Source organism: Protopterus annectens, chromosome 1.part1 (assembly GCF_019279795.1).
Source record: "Protopterus annectens isolate FY-2018-M chromosome 1.part1, PAN1.0, whole genome shotgun sequence".
In the NCBI taxonomy this organism is placed as follows: Eukaryota; Metazoa; Chordata; order Ceratodontiformes; family Protopteridae; genus Protopterus; species Protopterus annectens.
In genome coordinates this window covers 1492219884-1492240042 of record NC_056726.1, presented here as the reverse complement: position 1 = coordinate 1492240042, position 20159 = coordinate 1492219884, and positions in this window count along the sequence as shown.

The following is a 20159-nucleotide window of genomic DNA, read 5'->3' as shown; positions in this document are numbered from 1 at the left end:
TAACTATTTGCAAAGGAGGGCTTTCTGTATACCCGGGATCCAAAGTTATTGGCATGTTTGTATAGAGTTACATCTAAATAGTTGACTTCATGAACTGAAATTTGGTGTGTAAATTTTAAGAAGTCAGTAGTAGAATGTAAGTAATGGACGAATTCTTCTATACATTCTTTTGGTCCTGTCCAAAAAATGCAGATGTCGTCAAGAAATCTGGTGTAATGGATCCAAAACTTGGAATATTCACAATCTAGAACAAATTTGTTTTCCCATACAGACAATACCATGTCCGCATAGGTCGGAGCACAGTTAGCCCCCATAGATACACCCGATGTCTGTTGGAAATATTCCCCACCAAAATATACATAGTTATATTTCAAAACCATCTCCAATAGGTGCATAACTAGCACCACATCGTTGTTAGTAACACCTGCACATGCCCACAGAACCTCTTCAATCCATGCCAGACCTATTGTAGAGGGGATGACCGAAAAAAGGTCCACCACATCTATGGTCACAAACAGTAGATCTGATCTATACAGATCATCGGTAACCCCTCGTAGGAATTCCCAAGAATCCTTTAAAAGATGTTGTTTCTTGCCCCATAGCTGCTTTAATTTCCAATCCAGAAATTTTGAAAGATTATGGGTCTTTGACCCCTGCGCAGCTACAATGGGTCTAAGTGGAGGGTCCAAAACATTTTTATGAATTTTTGGCACTCCAAAAATGGTAGGAACTTTGGGATGTGGATTACTAAGAAAGTTAAAGAGGTCTTGTTCAATGACATCCTGATCAAGGAGATCCTTAATAACCATATCAATCTTCTTGTATGACATATTTACCTCATTTAAGGAAACAATGGTGTACTTAGTTGTATCATTTAGTAATGTGTGCATTTTTGCCTCGTACATTATTTGTTCCATAACCACAGCACCACCCCCTTTGTCCGGTTGCATAATCCGGACAGAGGTGTCACAACATAAATCAGTAAGGAGGGCATTTTCTGCCTGTGTAAGGTTAGAATGTTTATTAAACCTGCCCACTTGGCTACGTATGGTATGAACAATCCTATTTTCCAAATTACTGATTTGTGGATGTAGCGGGGGATTATAGGTACTGGATTTTCTTAACATCATACAAGGGGCCATACTATCAGATCCAAGAATGTGCTGGAGATTTAGTTTACGCATAAAAAGTTTAACATCAAGAATAGTATTGACCATATTATAACTTCTACTAGGTACAAACTTGAAACCTTTCGTAAACAAAGAAAACCAGAGTTCAGTTATAACTGCATCACTGTAGTTGTAAATGTGGTATCCATTGAATGTATGTTTGGAAAAGTTTCCAAGTTCACTAATCTCAATGTTCCTATCTTTTACCATTCCTGATTCTGATCCCTTCTCCACCCCCTGTTTTTGCCTCCTCCGCCATTGCGGGGAGAGCGTGGTGCTGGATAATGCTGTTGACCCTGTTGTTTGTGAATCTGTTGGCGAAGACGTTCTGATCTCCTGGGTAAAAAATCAGGGTCAGAATATGTCTCATCATCAAAAGGATGTAATGGTGGGGGAGAGGAAAATTCCTGTCTGGGGGACTGTATTTCTCGTGTGTTGGTAGTATCCCTATACGTTGACTGATGTAGTGTTCCACCCCTGGAATTGGGTGGATTTGGATATTGCCTGCCTTCCTGGTATTCCCTAATATCTCTGTTAAGCTTCCTATATTTTCGATTGAGCACTGTATTGCATTGTTGGTCTACCTGTGCCCTAAGAGCATAGTATTTACGTTTTTCAGTTTCAATAGTAAATTTTAAATCTGAGGTAACATTTTCATTGAGTTTGAATATCTCTGATTGTAAAACCTTGGTTTCAGCTTCATTTCTTTTGATAATAGCTTTAACAATGCCAAAACCACAGTCATCGAAAACCTTGATTAATTCAGCATGAAATTCACTCCCAAAAACAACATTGTTGGGATATTTATGCACACGCAAACCCTTGGGCACTATCTGTTTTTTAAGACATTCATTCAGATATAAATTATCTAACTGCAGTGTCTTGTACCTGTATAATTTGTTCTCAAGGGTCCGCATGTTATCAGCAAAAGAAATGCCAGTATTTGAACGATTTTCAAAATTTTCGTTGTTTTCATTAAACTCAAAGGCAGGTTGGTGCTTCACCCACTCAGAAAAAGTTGAAGCTGGATGTATAGCAGAGTCCGTTGGAGAATGTCCAGAACTGTTGGCAGCACAATCATCAGCTTGTCGGAAAACAGCCGGGGTTTTGAAGAAATTGCTAATGTCCACATTGTCATTAATTTCCGAATGGCCGGATACTTCTTTGGAAATACCTGATGATCCCAAACCCGCCAAACGCGGCTTGAACACTTTCAAAAGTTCGCGCTGTTCGGTTAAAACGGACTGTAGCCCTTGGCTAAGCGGTGTAAGAAGCTGGACTAACAAAGTAAGTTGGCCCGTAAGTTGGCGTGTGTCGGCGGAAGCCGTTACACCCTCCTCCGTACTGGTGCCGGAAGCACCAGCTGTAACAATTCCCAAACTTGTCTCCATAAACCCAGAAAACACCAACGAAGCTGCAAACAAGTCTGTATGCACAGTCTCTACGCATTAGCCTGATAACATATGCTAAGTCTGTATTCACAGTCTCTACGCATTAACCTGATAACATATGTTAAGTCTGTATTCACAGTCTCTACATCTTAACCTGTTAACATATGCTGTCTGTATGCACAGTCTCTACACATTAACCCTTATAACATATGCTGAGTCTTTATTCCCAGTCATTACATATTAACCAGAAAACATATGGTAAGTCTGAATGCAGAGTCAATTCACATTAACCTGATAACATATGCTAAGTCTGTATGCACAGTCTCTACACATTAACCTGATAACATATGCTGTCTGTATGCACAGTCTCTACACAACAACGTCATAACATATGCTAAGTCTGTATGCAAAGTCTCTACACATTAACCCGATAACATATGCTAAGTCTGTATGCACAGTGTCTACACATTAACCTGATAACATATGCTGTCTGTATACACAGTCTCTACACAATAACGTGATAACATGCGAAGTCTGTATGCAAAGTCTCTATACATTAACCCAATAACATATGCCAAGTCTGTATGCACAGTCTCTACACATTAACATGATAACATATGCTAAGTCTGTATGCACAGTCTCTACATTTTAACCCGATTACATATGCTAAGTCTGTATGCACAGTCTCTGCACCTTAACCCGATATCATATGCTAAGTCTGTATGCACAGTCTCTACACCTTAACCCGATATCCTATACTAAGTCTGTATGCACAGTCAATTCACATTAACCTGATAACATATGCTAAGTCTGTATGCACAGTCTCTACACATTAAGCTGATAACATAAGCTAATTCTGTATGCAGTCAATACACCTTAACCTGATAACATATGCTAAGTCATATGCAGAGACAATACATATTATCCCAATAACATATGCTAAGTCTGTATGCACAGTCTCTCACACATTAACCAGATAACATATGCGAAGTCTGTATGCACAGTCCCTACACATTAACCTGATATAATATGCTAAGTTTGTATGCACAATCTCTATACCTTAACCCGATAATATATGGTAAGTGTGTATGCACAGTTTCTACCCATTAACCTGATAACATATGCTAATTCTGTATGCACAGTCAATACACATTATCCTGATAAAATATGCTAAGTCTGTATACACAGTCAATACACATTATCCTGATAACATTTGCCAAATCTGTTTCCACAGTCAATACACCTTCACCTGATAACATATGCTAATTCTGTATGCACAGTCTCTGCACATTATTAGCTGATAAATCACTGGAACCACCACGATATAAAATCAAACAAATTCTGTTTAATTAAATAGGAGAACATTAACATGATAACCTATGGTAAGTCTGTATGCAGAGTCTCTACACATTAACCTGATAAAATATGCTAAGTCTATATGCGCAGTTTCTACACATTAACCTGATAATATACACAAAGCCTGTATGCACAATCTCTACACATTAACCTGAAAACATAAGCAAATTCTGTATGCACAGTCCCTACACATTAGCCTGATAACATATGCTGTCTGTATGCACACTCTCTACACATTAAACTGATAACATATGCTAAATCTGTATGCACAGTCAATACATCTTAACCCAATAACATAAGTAAGTCTGTATGCACAGTCTCTACACATTAACCTGTTAACATATGCTAAGTCTGTATGCACAGTCAATGCACAATAAAGAGATAACAAATGCTAAGTCTGTATGCACAGTCATACACAGTAACCCAATAACATATGCTAAGTCTGTATTCACAGTTAATACACATTCTACATATTAACCTGATAACATATGCTAAGTCTGTATGCACAGTCTCAACACCTTAACGTGATAACATATACTAGGTCTGCATGCACAGTCTCTACACATTAACATGATAACATATGCTAAGTCTGTATGCATAATCTCTACACATTAACCTGTTAACATATGCTACGTCCATATGCATAGCCTCTACACATTAACCCGATAACATATGCTATATCTGTATGCATAGCCTCTACACATTAACCTGATAACATATGTTAAGTCTGTATGCATAGTCTCCACACATTAACCTGATAACATATTCTAAGTCTGTCTGCACAATCAGTACAAATTAACCCGATAACATGCTATGTCTGTATGCATAGCCTCTACACATTACCCTGATATTATATATTCTAAGTCTGTATGCACAGTCTATACACATTAACCTGATAACATATGCTAAGTCTGTATGCACAGTATGTATACATTAACCTGATATATGCTAAGTCTGTATGCATAGTCTCTGCACATTAACCTGATAACATGGCTTTGTCTGTATGCACAGTCAATACTCATTAAACTGATAACATGTGCTATGTCTGTATCCACAGTGTCTCCAGATTAACCTGGTAACATATGCTAAGTATGCATGCACAGTCAAAACACATTAACTTGATAACATAGCTAAGTGTGTATGCACAGTCTCTACACATTAACTAGATAACATATGCTAAGTCTGTATGCACAATCTCTACACATTAACTTGATAATATATGCTAAGTCTGTATGCATAGTCAATACACATTAACTTAATAACTTATGGCAAGTCTGTATGCACAGCCTCTGCACATTAACCTGATAACATATGCTTGGTCTGTATGCACAGTCAATACACATTAACTTGATAAGATATTCTAAGTCTGTATGCATAGTCAATACTCATTAACACAATAACATATGCTAAGTCTATATGCACAGTCAATACACATTAACCTGATAACCTATGCTAAGTTTGTATGTACCATCTCTACAAATTAACCTCATAACATATGCTTAGTCTGTATGCACAGTCTCTACACATTAACCTAATATCATATGCTAAGTCTGTATGCACAGTCTCTACACATTAACATAACATATGCTAAGTCTGTATGCACAGTCTCTGCACCTTAACCCGATAACATATGCTAAGTCTGTATGCACAGTCTCTACACATTGACCCAATAACATATGCTTAGTCTGTATGCACAGTCTCTACACATAGGTTCATAGGTTCATCAATACACATTAACCTAATCACATATGCTAAGTCTGCATGCACAGTCTTTACACATTAACATGATAACATATGCTGTCTGTATGCACAGTCATTACACATTAACCCGATAACATATGCTAAGTCTGTATGCACAGTCTCTGCATCTTAACCCAATAACATATGTTAAGTCTGTATGCATAGTCTCTACACCTTAACCTATTAACATATGCTAAGTCTGTATGGACAGTCAATACACAGTAACCCGATAACATATGCTAAGTCTGTATGCACAGTCTGTACGCATAAACCTGATAACATATGCTAAGTCTGTATGCACAGTCTCTGCACCTTAACCTGATAACATATACTAGGTCTGTATGCACAGTCTCTGCACCTTAACCTGATAACATATGCTAAGTCTGTATGCACAGTCTTTTAACATTAACCTAATAACATATGCTGTCTGTATGCACAGTCTCTACACATTAACATGATAACATATGCTACGTCTGTATGCACAGTCTCTACACATTAACCTGATAACATATGCTAAGTCTGTATGCAGTGCCCCTACACATTAACCCGATAACATATGCTAAGTCTGTATGCACAGTCAATATACACATTAACCAGATAACATATGCTAAGTCTGTATACACAGTTTCTACCATTAACCTGATAACAAATGATAAGTCTATATGCACAGTGTCTACAGATTAACCTAATAACATATGCTAAGTCGAATGCACAGTCTCTACACATTAATTTGAAGACATAATCCAATTCTCTATTTACAGTCTATAGACATTAACTTAATAACATACGTGGTCTGTATGCGCAGCCAAAACACATTAACCTGATAATGTATGCTAAGTCTGTATGCACAGTCCCCACACATTAACCCGATAACATATGCGAAGTCTGTATGCACAATCTCTACACGTTAACCTGAAAACATAACCTAATTCTGTATGCACAGTCCCTACACATTAGCCTGATAACATATGCTGTCTGTATGCACACTCTCTACACATTAAACTGATAACATATGCTAAGACTGTATGCACAGTCAATACACCTTAACCCGATAACATAAGTAAGTCTCTATGCACAATCTCTACACATTAACCTGATAACATATGTTAAGTCTGTATGCACAGTCAATGCACAATAACCAGATAACAAATGCTAAGTCTGTATGCACAGTCATACACAGTAACCCAATAACATATGCTAAGTCTGTATTCACAGTTAATACACATTCTACATATTAACCTGATAACATATGCTAAGTCTGTATGCACAGTCTCAACACCTTAACGTGATAACATATACTAGGTCTGCATGCACAGTCTCTACACATTAACATGATAACATATGCTAAGTCTGTATGCATAGCCTCTACACATTAACCTGATAACATATGTTAAGTCTGTATGCATAGTCTCCACACATTAACCTGATAACATATGCTAAGTCTGTCTGCACAGTCAATACAAATTAACCCGATAACATGCTATGTCTGTATGCATAGCCTCTACACATTACCCTGATATTATATATTCTAAGTCTGTATGCACAGTCAATACACATTAACCTGATAACATATGCTAAGTCTGTATGCACAGTATGTACACATTAACCTGATATATGCTAAGTCTGTATGCATAGTCTCTGCACATTAACCTGATAACATGGCTTTGTCTGTATGCACAGTCAATACTCATTAAACTGTTAACATGTGCTAAGTCTGTATCCACAGTGTCTCCACATTAACCAGATAACATATGCTAAGTATGCATGCACAGTCAAAACACATTAACCTGATAACATAGCTAAGTGTGTATGCACAGTCTCTACACATTAACCAGATAACATATGCTAAGTCTGTATGCACAATCTCTACACATTAACTTGATAATATATGCTAAGTCTGTATGCATAGTCAATACACATTAACTTAATAACTTATGGCAAGTCTGTATGCACAGCCTCTACACATACCTGATAACATATGCTAGGTCTGTACGCACAGTCAATACACATTAACCTGATAAGATATTCTAAGTCTGTATGCACAGTCAATACTCATTAACACAATAACATATGCTAAGTCTATTTGCACAGTCAATACACATTAACCTGATAACCTATGCTAAGTTTGTATGTACCATCTCTACACATTAACCTGATAACATTTGCTAAGTCTGTATGCACAGTCTCTAGACATTAACCTTATAACATATGCACAGTCAATACACATTAACCTGATAACCTATGCTAAGTTTGTATGTACCATCACTACACATTAACCTGATAAAATTTGCTAAGCCTGTATGCACAGTCTCTACAAATTGACCTGATAACATATGCTAAATCTGTATGCACAATCTCTGCACATTAACCTGATAACATATGCTAAGTCTGTATGCACAGTATCTACACATTAACCTGACAACATATGCTAAGTCTGTATGCACAGTCAATACTCATTAACCCAATAACATATGCTAAGTCTATATGCACATTCAATACACATTAACCTGATAACATATGCTGTCTGTAGGCACAGTCTCTACACAATAATGTGATAACATATGCTAAGTCTGTATGCACAGTCTCTACGCATTAACCTGATAACATATGCTAAGTCTGTATTCACAGTCTCTACGCATTAACCTGATAACATATGCTAAGTCTGTATTCACAGTCTCTACGCATTAACCTGATAACATATGCTAAGTTTGTATTCACAGTCTCTACATCTTAACCTGTTAACATATGCTAAGTCTGTATACCCAGTCATTACACATTAACCAGAAAAAATATGCTAAGTCTTTATGCAAAGTCTCTACACATTAACCTGATAACATATGCTAAGTCTGTATGCACAGTCTCTACACATTAACCTGATAACATATGCTGTCTGTATGCAAAGTCTCTACACATTAACCCAATAGCATATGCTAAGTCTGTATGCACAGTCTCTACACATTAACATGATAACATATGCTAAGTCTGTATGCACAGTCTCTACACATTAACATGATAACATATGCTAAGTCTGTATGCACAGTCTCTACATATTAACCCGATTACATATACTAAGTCTGTATGCACAGTCTCTGCACCTTAACCCGATATCATATGCTAAGTCTGTATGCACAGTCTGTATACATTAACATGATAACATATGCTAAGTCTGTATGCACAGCTAATACACAGTAACCCAATAACATATGCTAAGTCTGTATTCACAGTCTCTACACATTAACCCAATAACATATGCTTAGTCTGTATGCACAGTCTCTACACATTAACCTAATCACATATGCTAAGTCTGTATGCACAGTCTCTATACATTAACATGATAACATATGCTAAGTCTGTATGCACAGCTAATACACAGTAACCCAATAACATATGCTAAGTCTGTATTCACAGTCTCTACACATTAACCCAATAACATATGCTTAGTCTGTATGCACAGTCTCTACACATTAACCTAATCACATATGCTAAGTCTGTATGCACAGTCTCTGCACCTTAACCCGATAACATATGCTAAGTCTGTATGGACAATCAATACACAGTAACCCAATAACATATGCTAAGTCTGTATGCACAGTCTCTACACATTAACCGGATAACATATGTTTAGTCTGTATTCTCAGTCTCTACACATAGGTTCATAGTTACATCAATACACATTAACCTAATAACATATGCTAAGTTTGTATGCACAGTCTTTACACATTAACATGATAACATATGCTGTCTATATGCACAGTTGCTACACATTAATCCGATAACATATGCTATTTCTGTATGCACAGTCTCTGCACCTTAACCCGATAGCATATATTAAGTCTGTATGCACAGTTTCTACGCATTAACCTGATAACCTTAACCCGATAGCATATATTAAGTCTGTATGCACAGTCTCTAAGCTTTAACCTGATAACATATGCTAAGTCTGTATGCACAGTCTCTGCACCTTAACCTGATAACATATACTAAGTCTGTATGCACAGTCTCTGCACCTTAACCTGATAACATATGCTAAGTCTGTATGCACAGTCTTTTAATATTAACCTAATAACATATGCTGTCTGTATGCACAGCTCTACACATTATCATGATAACATATGCTACATCTGTATGCACAGTCTCTACACATTAACCTGATAACATATGCTAAGTCTGTATGCAGTGCCCCTACACATTAACCCAATAACATATGCTAAGTCTGTATGCACAGTCAATATACACATTAACCCGATAACATATGCTAAGTCTGTATACACAGTTTCTACCATTAACCTGATAACAAATGATAAGTCTATATGCACTGTCTCTACAGATTAACCTAATAACATATGCTAAGTCGCATGCACAGTCTCTACACATTAATTTGAAGACATAAGCTAATTCTCTATTTACAGTCTGTAGACATTAACTTAATAACATATGTGGTCTGTATGCACAGTCAAAACACATTAACCTGATAATGTATGCTATGTCTGTATGCACAGTCCCCACACATTAGCCCGATAACATATGCGAAGTCTGTATGCACAGTCTCTACCCATTAACCTGATAACCTATGGTAAGTCTGTATGCAGAGTCTCTACACATTAACCTGATAAAATATGCTAAGTCTATATGCGCAGTTTCTACACATTAACCTGATAATATACACAAAGCCTGTATGCACAATCTCTACACATTAACCTGAAAACATAAGCTAATTTTGTATGCACAGTCCCTACACATTAGCCTGATAACATATGCTGTCTGTATGCACACTCTCTACACATTAAACTGATAACATATGCTAAGTCTGTATGCAGTCAATACACCTTAACCCGATAACATAAGTAAGTCTGTATGCACAGTCTCTACACATTAACCTGATAACATATGCTAAGTCTGTATGCACAGTCAATGCACAATAACCAGATAACAAATGCTAAGTCTGTATGCACAGTCATACACAGTAACCCAATAACATATGCTAAGTCTGTATTCACAGTTAATACACATTCTACATATTAACCTGATAACATATGCTAAGTCTGTATGCACAGTCTCAACACCTTACCGTGATAACATATACTAGGTCTGCATGCACAGTCTCTACCCATTAACATGATAACATATGCTAAGTCTGTATGCATAATCTCTACACATTAACCTGTTAACATATGCTATGTCCATATGCATAGCCTCTACACATTAACCCAATAACATATGCTAAGTCTGTATGCATAGCCTCTACACATTAACCTGATAACATATGTTAAGTCTGTATGCATAGCCTCTACACATTAACCTGATAACATATGTTAAGTCTGTATGCATAGTCTCCACACATTAACCTGATAACATATTCTAAGTCTGTCTGCCCAGTCAATACAAATTAACCCGATAACATGCTAAGTCTGCATGCATAGCCTCTACACATTACCCTGATATTATATATTCTAAGTCTGTATGCACAGTCAATACACATTAACCTGATAACATATGCTAAGTCTGTATGCACAGTATGTACACATTAACCTGATATATGCTAAGTCTGTATGCATAGTCTCTGCACATTAACCTGATAACATGGCTTTGTCTGTATGCACAGTCAATACTCATTAAACTGATAACATGTGCTAAGTCTGTATCCACAGTGTCTCCACATTAACCAGATAACATATGCTAAGTATGCTTGCACAGTCAAAACACATTAACCTGATAACATAGCTAAGTGTGTATGCACAGTCTCTACACATTAACCAGATAACATATGCTAAGTCTGTATGCACAATCTCTACACATTAACTTGATAATATATGCTAAGTCTGTATGCATAGTCAATACACATTAACTTAATAACTTATGGCAAGTCTGTATGCACAGCCTCTACAAATTAACCTGATAACATATACTAAGTCTGTATGCACAGTCAATACACATTAATCTGATAACATATGCTAAGTCTGTATGCACAGGCAATACATATTAACCTGATAACATAAGCTAAGTCTGTATGCACAGTCTCTGCACATTAACCTGATAGCATATGCTTAGTCTGTATGCGCAGTCTCTACACATTAACCAGATAACATATACTAAGTCTGTATGCACAGTCAATTCACATTAACCTGATAACATATGCTAAGTCTGTATGCACAGTCTCTACACATTAAGCTGATAACATACGCTAATTCTGTATGCACAGTCAATACACCTTACCCTGATAACATATGCTAAGTCGTATGCAGAGACAATACATATTATCCCGATAACATATGCTAAGTCTGTATGCACAGTCTCTCACACATTAACCAGATAACATATGCTAAGTCTGTATGCACAGTCCATACACATTAACCTGATAACATATGCTAAGTTTGTATGCACAGTCTCTACACCTTAACCCGATAATATATGGTAAGTGTGTATGCACAGTTTCTACCCATTAACCTGATAACATATGCTAATTCTGTATGCACAGTCAATACACATTATCCTGATAAAATATGCTAAGTCTGTATACACAGTCAATACACATTATCCTGATAACATATGCCAAATCTGTATGCACAGTCAATACACCTTCACCTGATAACATATGCTAATTCTGTATGCACAGTCTCTGCACATTTACCCGATAACAAATGCTAAGTCATATGCACAGTCAATACATATTAACCCAATAACGTATCTAAAGTCTGTATGCACAGTCTCTACACATTAACCCGATTACATATGCTAAGCCTGTATGCACAGTCTCTGTACCTTAACCTGATAACATATGCTGCGTCTGTATGCAGTCTTGAAGCATTAACATCATAACATATGCTAAGTCTTTATGCACAGTCTCTACACATTAACCTGATAACATATGCTAAGTCTGTATGCTCAGTCAATACACATTAAGCTAACATATGCTAAGTCTGTATACACAGTCTCGACACATTAATTTGATAACATATCCTAAGTCTGTATGCACAGCCTCTGCACATTAACAAAACACATTATCCTGAAAAAATATGCTAAGTTTATATGCACAGTCAATACACATTAACTTGATAACATATGCTAAGTGTGTATGTACAGTCTCTGCACATTAACCAGATAACATATGCTAAGCCTGTATGCGCAGTCAATACACATTAACTTGATAACATATGCTAAGTCTGTATGCATAGTCTCTACACAGTAACCTGATAATATATGCTAAGTCTGTATGCGCAGTCAATACACATTAACCCAATAACATATGCTAAGTCTGTATGGACAGTCTCTACACATTAACTCGATGACATATGCTAAGTGTGTATGAACACTCTCTACACATTACCTGATAACATATGCTACATCTGTATGCACAGTCAATTCACAATAACAAGACAACATATGCTAAGTCTGTAGGCACAGTCAATTCGCATTAACCTGATAACATATGCTAAGTCTGTATGCCCAGTAAGTAAACCTTCACCTGATAACATATGCTAAGTCTGTATGCACAGTCAATACACATTATCTTGGTAACATATGCTAAGTCTGTATGCACAGTCTCTGCAAATTAACACGACAACAAATGCTAAGTCGTATGCACAGTCAATACATATTAAACCGATAACGTATCCTATGTCTGTATGCACAGTCTCTACACATTAACCCGATCACATATGCTAAGTGTGTATGCACAGTTTCTGTACCTTAACCGGATAACATATGCTAAGTCTGTATGCTCAGTCAATACACATTAACCTAATACATGCTAAGTATTTAAACACAGTCTCCACATTAATTTGATAACATATCCTAAGTCTGTATGCAGAGCCTCTGCACATTAACAAAACATATGCTAAGTCTGTATGCACAGTCAATACACATTAACTTTATACCATATGTTAAGTGTGTATGTACAGTCTCTGCACATTAACCAGATAACATATGCTAAGTCTGTATGCACAGTCAATACACATTGACCTGATAACAAATACTAAGTCTGTATGCATAGTCTCTATACATTAACCTGATAACTTATGCTAAGTCTGTATGCGCAGTCAATACACATTAACCCAATAACATAAGCTAAGTCTGTATGCACAGTCTCTACACATTAATGTGATAACATATGCTAAATCTATATGGACAGTCAATACACATTAACCTGATAAGATATTCTAAGTCTGTATGCACAGTCAATACTCATAAACACAATAACATATGCTAAGTCTATATGCACAGTCAATACACATTAACCTGATAACCTATGCTAAGTTTGTATGTACCATCTCTACACATTAACCTGATAACATTTGCTAAGTCTGTATGCACAGTCTCTAGACATTAACCTTATAACATATGCACAGTCAATACACATTAACCTGATAACCTATGCTAAGTTTGTATGTACCATCTCTACACATTAACCTGGTAACATTTGCTAAGTCTGTATGCACAGTCTCTACACATTGACCTGATAACATATGCTATATCTGTATGCACAATCTCTGCACATTAACCTGGTAACATTTGCTAAGTCTGTATGCACAGTCTCTACACATTAACCTGACAACATATGCTAAGTCTGTATGCACAGTCTCTACGCATTAACCTAATAACATATGCTAAGTCTATATGCACATTCAATACACATTAACCTGATAACATATGCTGTCTGTATGCACAGTCTCTACACAATAATGTGATAACATATGCTAAGTCTGTATGCACAGTCTCTACGCATTAACCTGATAACATATGCTAAGTCTGTATGCACAGTCAATACACACTGACCTGATAACATATACTAAGTCTACATGCATAGTCTCTATACATTAACCTGATAACGTATGCTAAGTCTGTATGTGCAGTCAATACGCATTAAACCAATAACATAAGCTAAGTCTGTATGCACAGTCTCTACACATTAATGTGATAACATATGCTAAGTCTATAAGGACAGTCAATACACATTAACCTAATAAGATATTCTAAGTCTGTATGCACAGTCGATACTCATTAACACAGTAACATATGCTAAGTCTATATGCACAGTCAATACACATTAACCTGATAGCCTGTGCTAAGTTTGTATGTACCATCTCTACACATTAACCTGATAACATTTTCTAAGTCTGTATGCACAGTCTCTAGACATTAACCTTATAACATATGCACAGTCAATACACATTAACCTGATAACATATGCTAAGTTTGTATGTACCATCTCTACACATTAACCTGATAACATTTGCTAAGTCTGTATGCACAGTCTCTACACATTGACCTGATAACATATGCTAAATCTGTATGCACAATCTCTGCACATTAACCTGATAACATATGCTAAGTCTGTATGCACAGTATCTACACATTAACCTGACAACATATGCTAAGTCTGTATGCACAGTCAATACTCATTAACTCAATAACATATGCTAAGTCTATATGCACATTCAATACACATTAACCTGATAACATATGCTGTCTGTATGCACAGTCTCTACACAATAATGTGATAACATATGCTAAGTCTGTATGCACAGTCTCTACGCATTAACCTGATAACATATGCTAGGTCTGTATGCACAGTCAATACACATTGACCTGATAACATATACTACGTCTGTATGCATAGTCTCTATACATTAACCTGATAACTTATGCTAAGTCTGTATGTGCAGTCAATACGCATTAACCCAATAACATAAGCTAAGTCTGTATGCACAGTCTCTACACATTAATGTGATAACATATGCTAAGTGTATATGGACAGTCAATACACATTAACCTGATAAGATATTCTAAGTCTGTATGCACAGTCTCTACACATTAACCTGATAACATATGCTAAGTCTGTATGCTCAGTCAATACACATTAAGCTAACATATGCTAAGTCTGTATACACAGTCTCGACACATTAATTTGATAACATATCCTAAGTCTGTATGCACAGCCTCTGCACATTAACAAAACACATTATCCTGATAAAATATGCTAAGTTTATATGCACAGTCAATACACATTAACTTGATAACATATGCTAAGTGTGTATGTACAGTCTCTGCACATTAACCAGATTACATATGCTAAGTCTGTATGCACAGTCAATACACATTAACCTGATAACATATGCTAAGTCTGTATGAATAGTCTCTACACAGTAACCTGATAATATATGCTAAGTCTGTATGCGCAGTCAATACACATTAACCCAATAACATATGCTAAGATCTTTATGGACAGTCTCTACACATTAACTCGATGACATATGCTAAGTGTGTATGAACACTCTCTACACATTACCCTGATAACATATGCTACATCTGTAAGCACAGTCAATTCACAATAACAAGACAATATATGCTAAGTCTTTAGTCACAGTCAATTCACATTAACCTGATAACATATGCTAAGTCTGTATGCACAGTAAGTAAACCTTCACCTGATAACATATGCTAAGTCTGTATGCACAGTCAATACACATTATCTTGGTAACATATGCTAAGTCTGTATGCACAGTCTTTGCAAATTAACACGACAACAAATGCTAAGTCGTATGCACAGTCAATACATATTAACCCGATAACGTAGCCTATGTCTGTATGCACAGTCTCTTCACATTAACCCGATTACATATGCTAAGTCTATATGCACAGTTTCTGTACCTTAACCTGATAACATACGCTAAGTCTGTATGCTCAGTCAATACACATTAACCTAACATATGCTAAGTATTTAAACACAGTCTCCACATTAATTTGATAACATATCCTAAGTCTGTATGCACAGCCTCTGCACATTAACAAAACATATGCTAAGTCTGTATGCACAGTCAATACACATTAACTTTATACCATATGCTAAGTGTGTATGTACAGTCTCTGCACATTAACCAGATAACATATGCTAAGTCTGTATGCACAGTCAATACACATTGTCCTGATAACATACGCTAAGTCTGTATGCACAGTCAATACACATTAACTTTATAACATATGCTAAGTGTGTATTTACAGTCTCTGCACATTAACCAGATAACATATGCTAAGTCTGTATGCACAGCCAATACACATTGACCTGATAACATATACTAAGTCTGTATGCATAGTCTCTATACATTAACCTGATAACTTATGCTAAGTCTGTATGCGCAGTCAATACACATTAACCCAATAACATAAGCTAAGTCTGTATGCACAGTCTCTACACATTAATGTGATAACATATTCTAAGTCTATATGGACAGTCAATACACATTAACCTGATAAGATATTCTAAGTCTGCATGCACAGTCAATACTCATTAACACAATAACATATGCTAAGTCTATATGCACAGTCAATACACATTAACATGATAACCTATGGTAAGTTTGTATGTACCATCTCTACACATTACCCTGATAACATTTGATAAGTCTGTATGCACAGTCTCTAGACATTAACCTTATAACATATGCACATTCAATACACATTAACCTGATAACCTATGCTAAGTTTGTATGTACCATCTCTACACATTAACCTGATAACATTTGATAAGTCTGTATGCACAGTCTCTACACATTGACCTGATAACATATGCTAAATCTGTATGCACAATCTCTGCACATTAACCTGATAACATATGCTAAGTCTGTATGCACAGTATCTACACATTAACCTGACAACATATGCTAAGTCTGTATGCACAGTCAATACTCATTAACCCAATAACATATGCTAAGTCTATATGCATATTCAATACACATTAACCTGATAACATATGCTGTCTGTATGCACAGTCTCTACACAATAATGTGATAACATATGCTAAGTCTGTATGCACAGTCTCTACGCATTAACCTGATAACATATGCTAAATCTGTATGCACAGTCAATACACATTGACGTGATAACATATACTAAGTCTGTATGCATAGTCTCTATACATTAACCTGATAACGTATGCTAAGTCTGTATGTGCAGTCAATACGCATTAACCCAATAACCTAAGCTAAGTCTGTATGCAGTCTCTACACATTAATGTGATAACATATGCTAAGTCTATATGGACAGTCAATACACATTAACCTGATAAGATATTCTAAGTCTGTATGCACAGTCGATACTCATTAACACAATAACATATGCTGTCTATATGCACAGTCAATACAAATTAACCTGATAGCCTATGCTAAGTTTGTATGTACCATCTCTACACATTAACCTGATAACATTTGCTAAGTCTGTATGCACAGTCTCTAGACATTAACGTTATAACATATGCACAGTCAATACACATTAACCTGATAACCTATGCTAAGTTTGTATGTACCATCTCTACACATTAACCTGATAACATTTGCTAAGTCTGTATGCACAATCTCTGCACATTAACCTGACAACATATGCTAAGTCTGTATGCACAGTCAATACTCATTAACCCAATAACATATGCTAAGTCTATATGCACATTCAATACACATTAACCTGATAACATATGCTGTCTGTATGCACAGTCTCTACACAATAATGTGATAACATATGCTAAGTCTGTATGCACAGTCTCTACGCATTAACCTGATAACATATGCTAAGTCTGTATGCACAGTCAATACACTTTGACCTGATAACATATACTAAGTCTGTATGCATAGTCTCTGTACATTAACCTGATAACTTATGCTAAGTCTGTATGTGCAGTCAATACGCATTAACCCAATAACATAAGCTAAGTCTGTATGCACAGTCTCTACACATTAATGTGATAACATATGCTAAGTCTATATGGACAGTCAATACACATTAACCTGATAAGATATTCTAAGTCTGTATGCACAGTCGATACTCATTAACACAATAACATATGCTAAGTCTATATGCACAGTCAATACACATTAACCTGATAGCTTATGCTAAGTTTATATGTACCATCTCTACACATTAACCTGATAACATTTGCTAAGTCTGTATGCACAGTCTCTAGACATTAACCTTATAACATATGCACATTCAGTACACATTAACCTGATAACCTATGCTAAGTTTGTATGTACCATCTCTACACATTAACCTGATAACATTTGCTAAGTCTGTATGCACAGTCTCTACACATTGACCTGATAACATATGCTAAATCTGTATGCACAGTCAATACTCATTAACCCAATAACATATGCTAAGTCTATATGCACATTCAATACACATTAACCTGATAACATATGCTGTCTGTATGCACAGTCTCTACACATTAACCCTTATAACATATGCTAAGTCTGTATGCCCAGTCATTACACATTAACCAGAAAACATATGCTAAGTCTGTATGCAGAGTTAATTCACATTAACCTGACAACATATGCTAAGTCTGTATGCACAGTCTCTACACATTAACCCTTATAACATATGCTAAGTCTGTATGCCCAGTCATTACACATTAACCAGAAAACATATGCTAAGTCTGTATGCAGAGTTAATTCACATTAACCTGACAACATATGCTAAGTCTGTATGCAAAGTCTCTACACATTAACCCGATAACATATGCTAAGTCTGTATGCACAGTCTCTACACATTAACCTGATAACATATACTGTCTATATGCACAGTCTCTACACAATAACGTGATAACATATGCTAAGTCTGTATGCAAATTCTCTACACATTAACCAAATAACATATGCTAAGTCTGTATGCACAGTCTCTACACATTAACATGATAACATATGCTAAGTCTGTATGCACAGTCTCTACATATTAACCCGATTACATATGCTAAGTCTGTATGCACAGTCTCTGCACCTTAACCCGATATCATATGCTAAGTCTGTATGCACAGTCTCTACACCTTAACCTGATAACATATGCTAAGTCTGTATGCACAGCTAATACACAGTAACCCGATAACATATGCTAAGTCTGTATTCACAGTCTCTACACATTAACCCGATAACATATGCTAAGTCTGTATGCACAGTCTCTACACATAGGTTCATAGGTTCATCAATACACATTAACCTAATCACATATGCTAAGTCTGTATGCACAGTCTTTACACATTAACATGATAACATATGCTGTCTGTATGCACAGTCATTACACATTAACCCGATAACATATGCTAAGTCTGTATGTACTGTCTCTGCACCTTAACCCGATAACATATGCTAAGTCTGTATGCATAGTCTCTACACCTTAACCTATTAACATATGCAAAGTCTGTATGGACAGTCAATACACAGTAACCCGATAACATATGCTAAGTCTGCATGCACAGTCTCTACACATTAACATAACATATGCTAAGTCTGTATGCACAGTCTCTGCACCTAACCCGATAACATATGCTAAGTCTGTATGCATAGTCTCTACACCTTAACCTATTAACATATGCTTAGTCTGTATGCACAGTCTCTACACATAGGTTCATAGTTTCATCAATACACATTAACCTAATAACATATGATAAGTTTGTATGCACAGTCTTTACACCTTAACATGATAACATATGCTGACTATATGCACAGTTGCTACACATTAA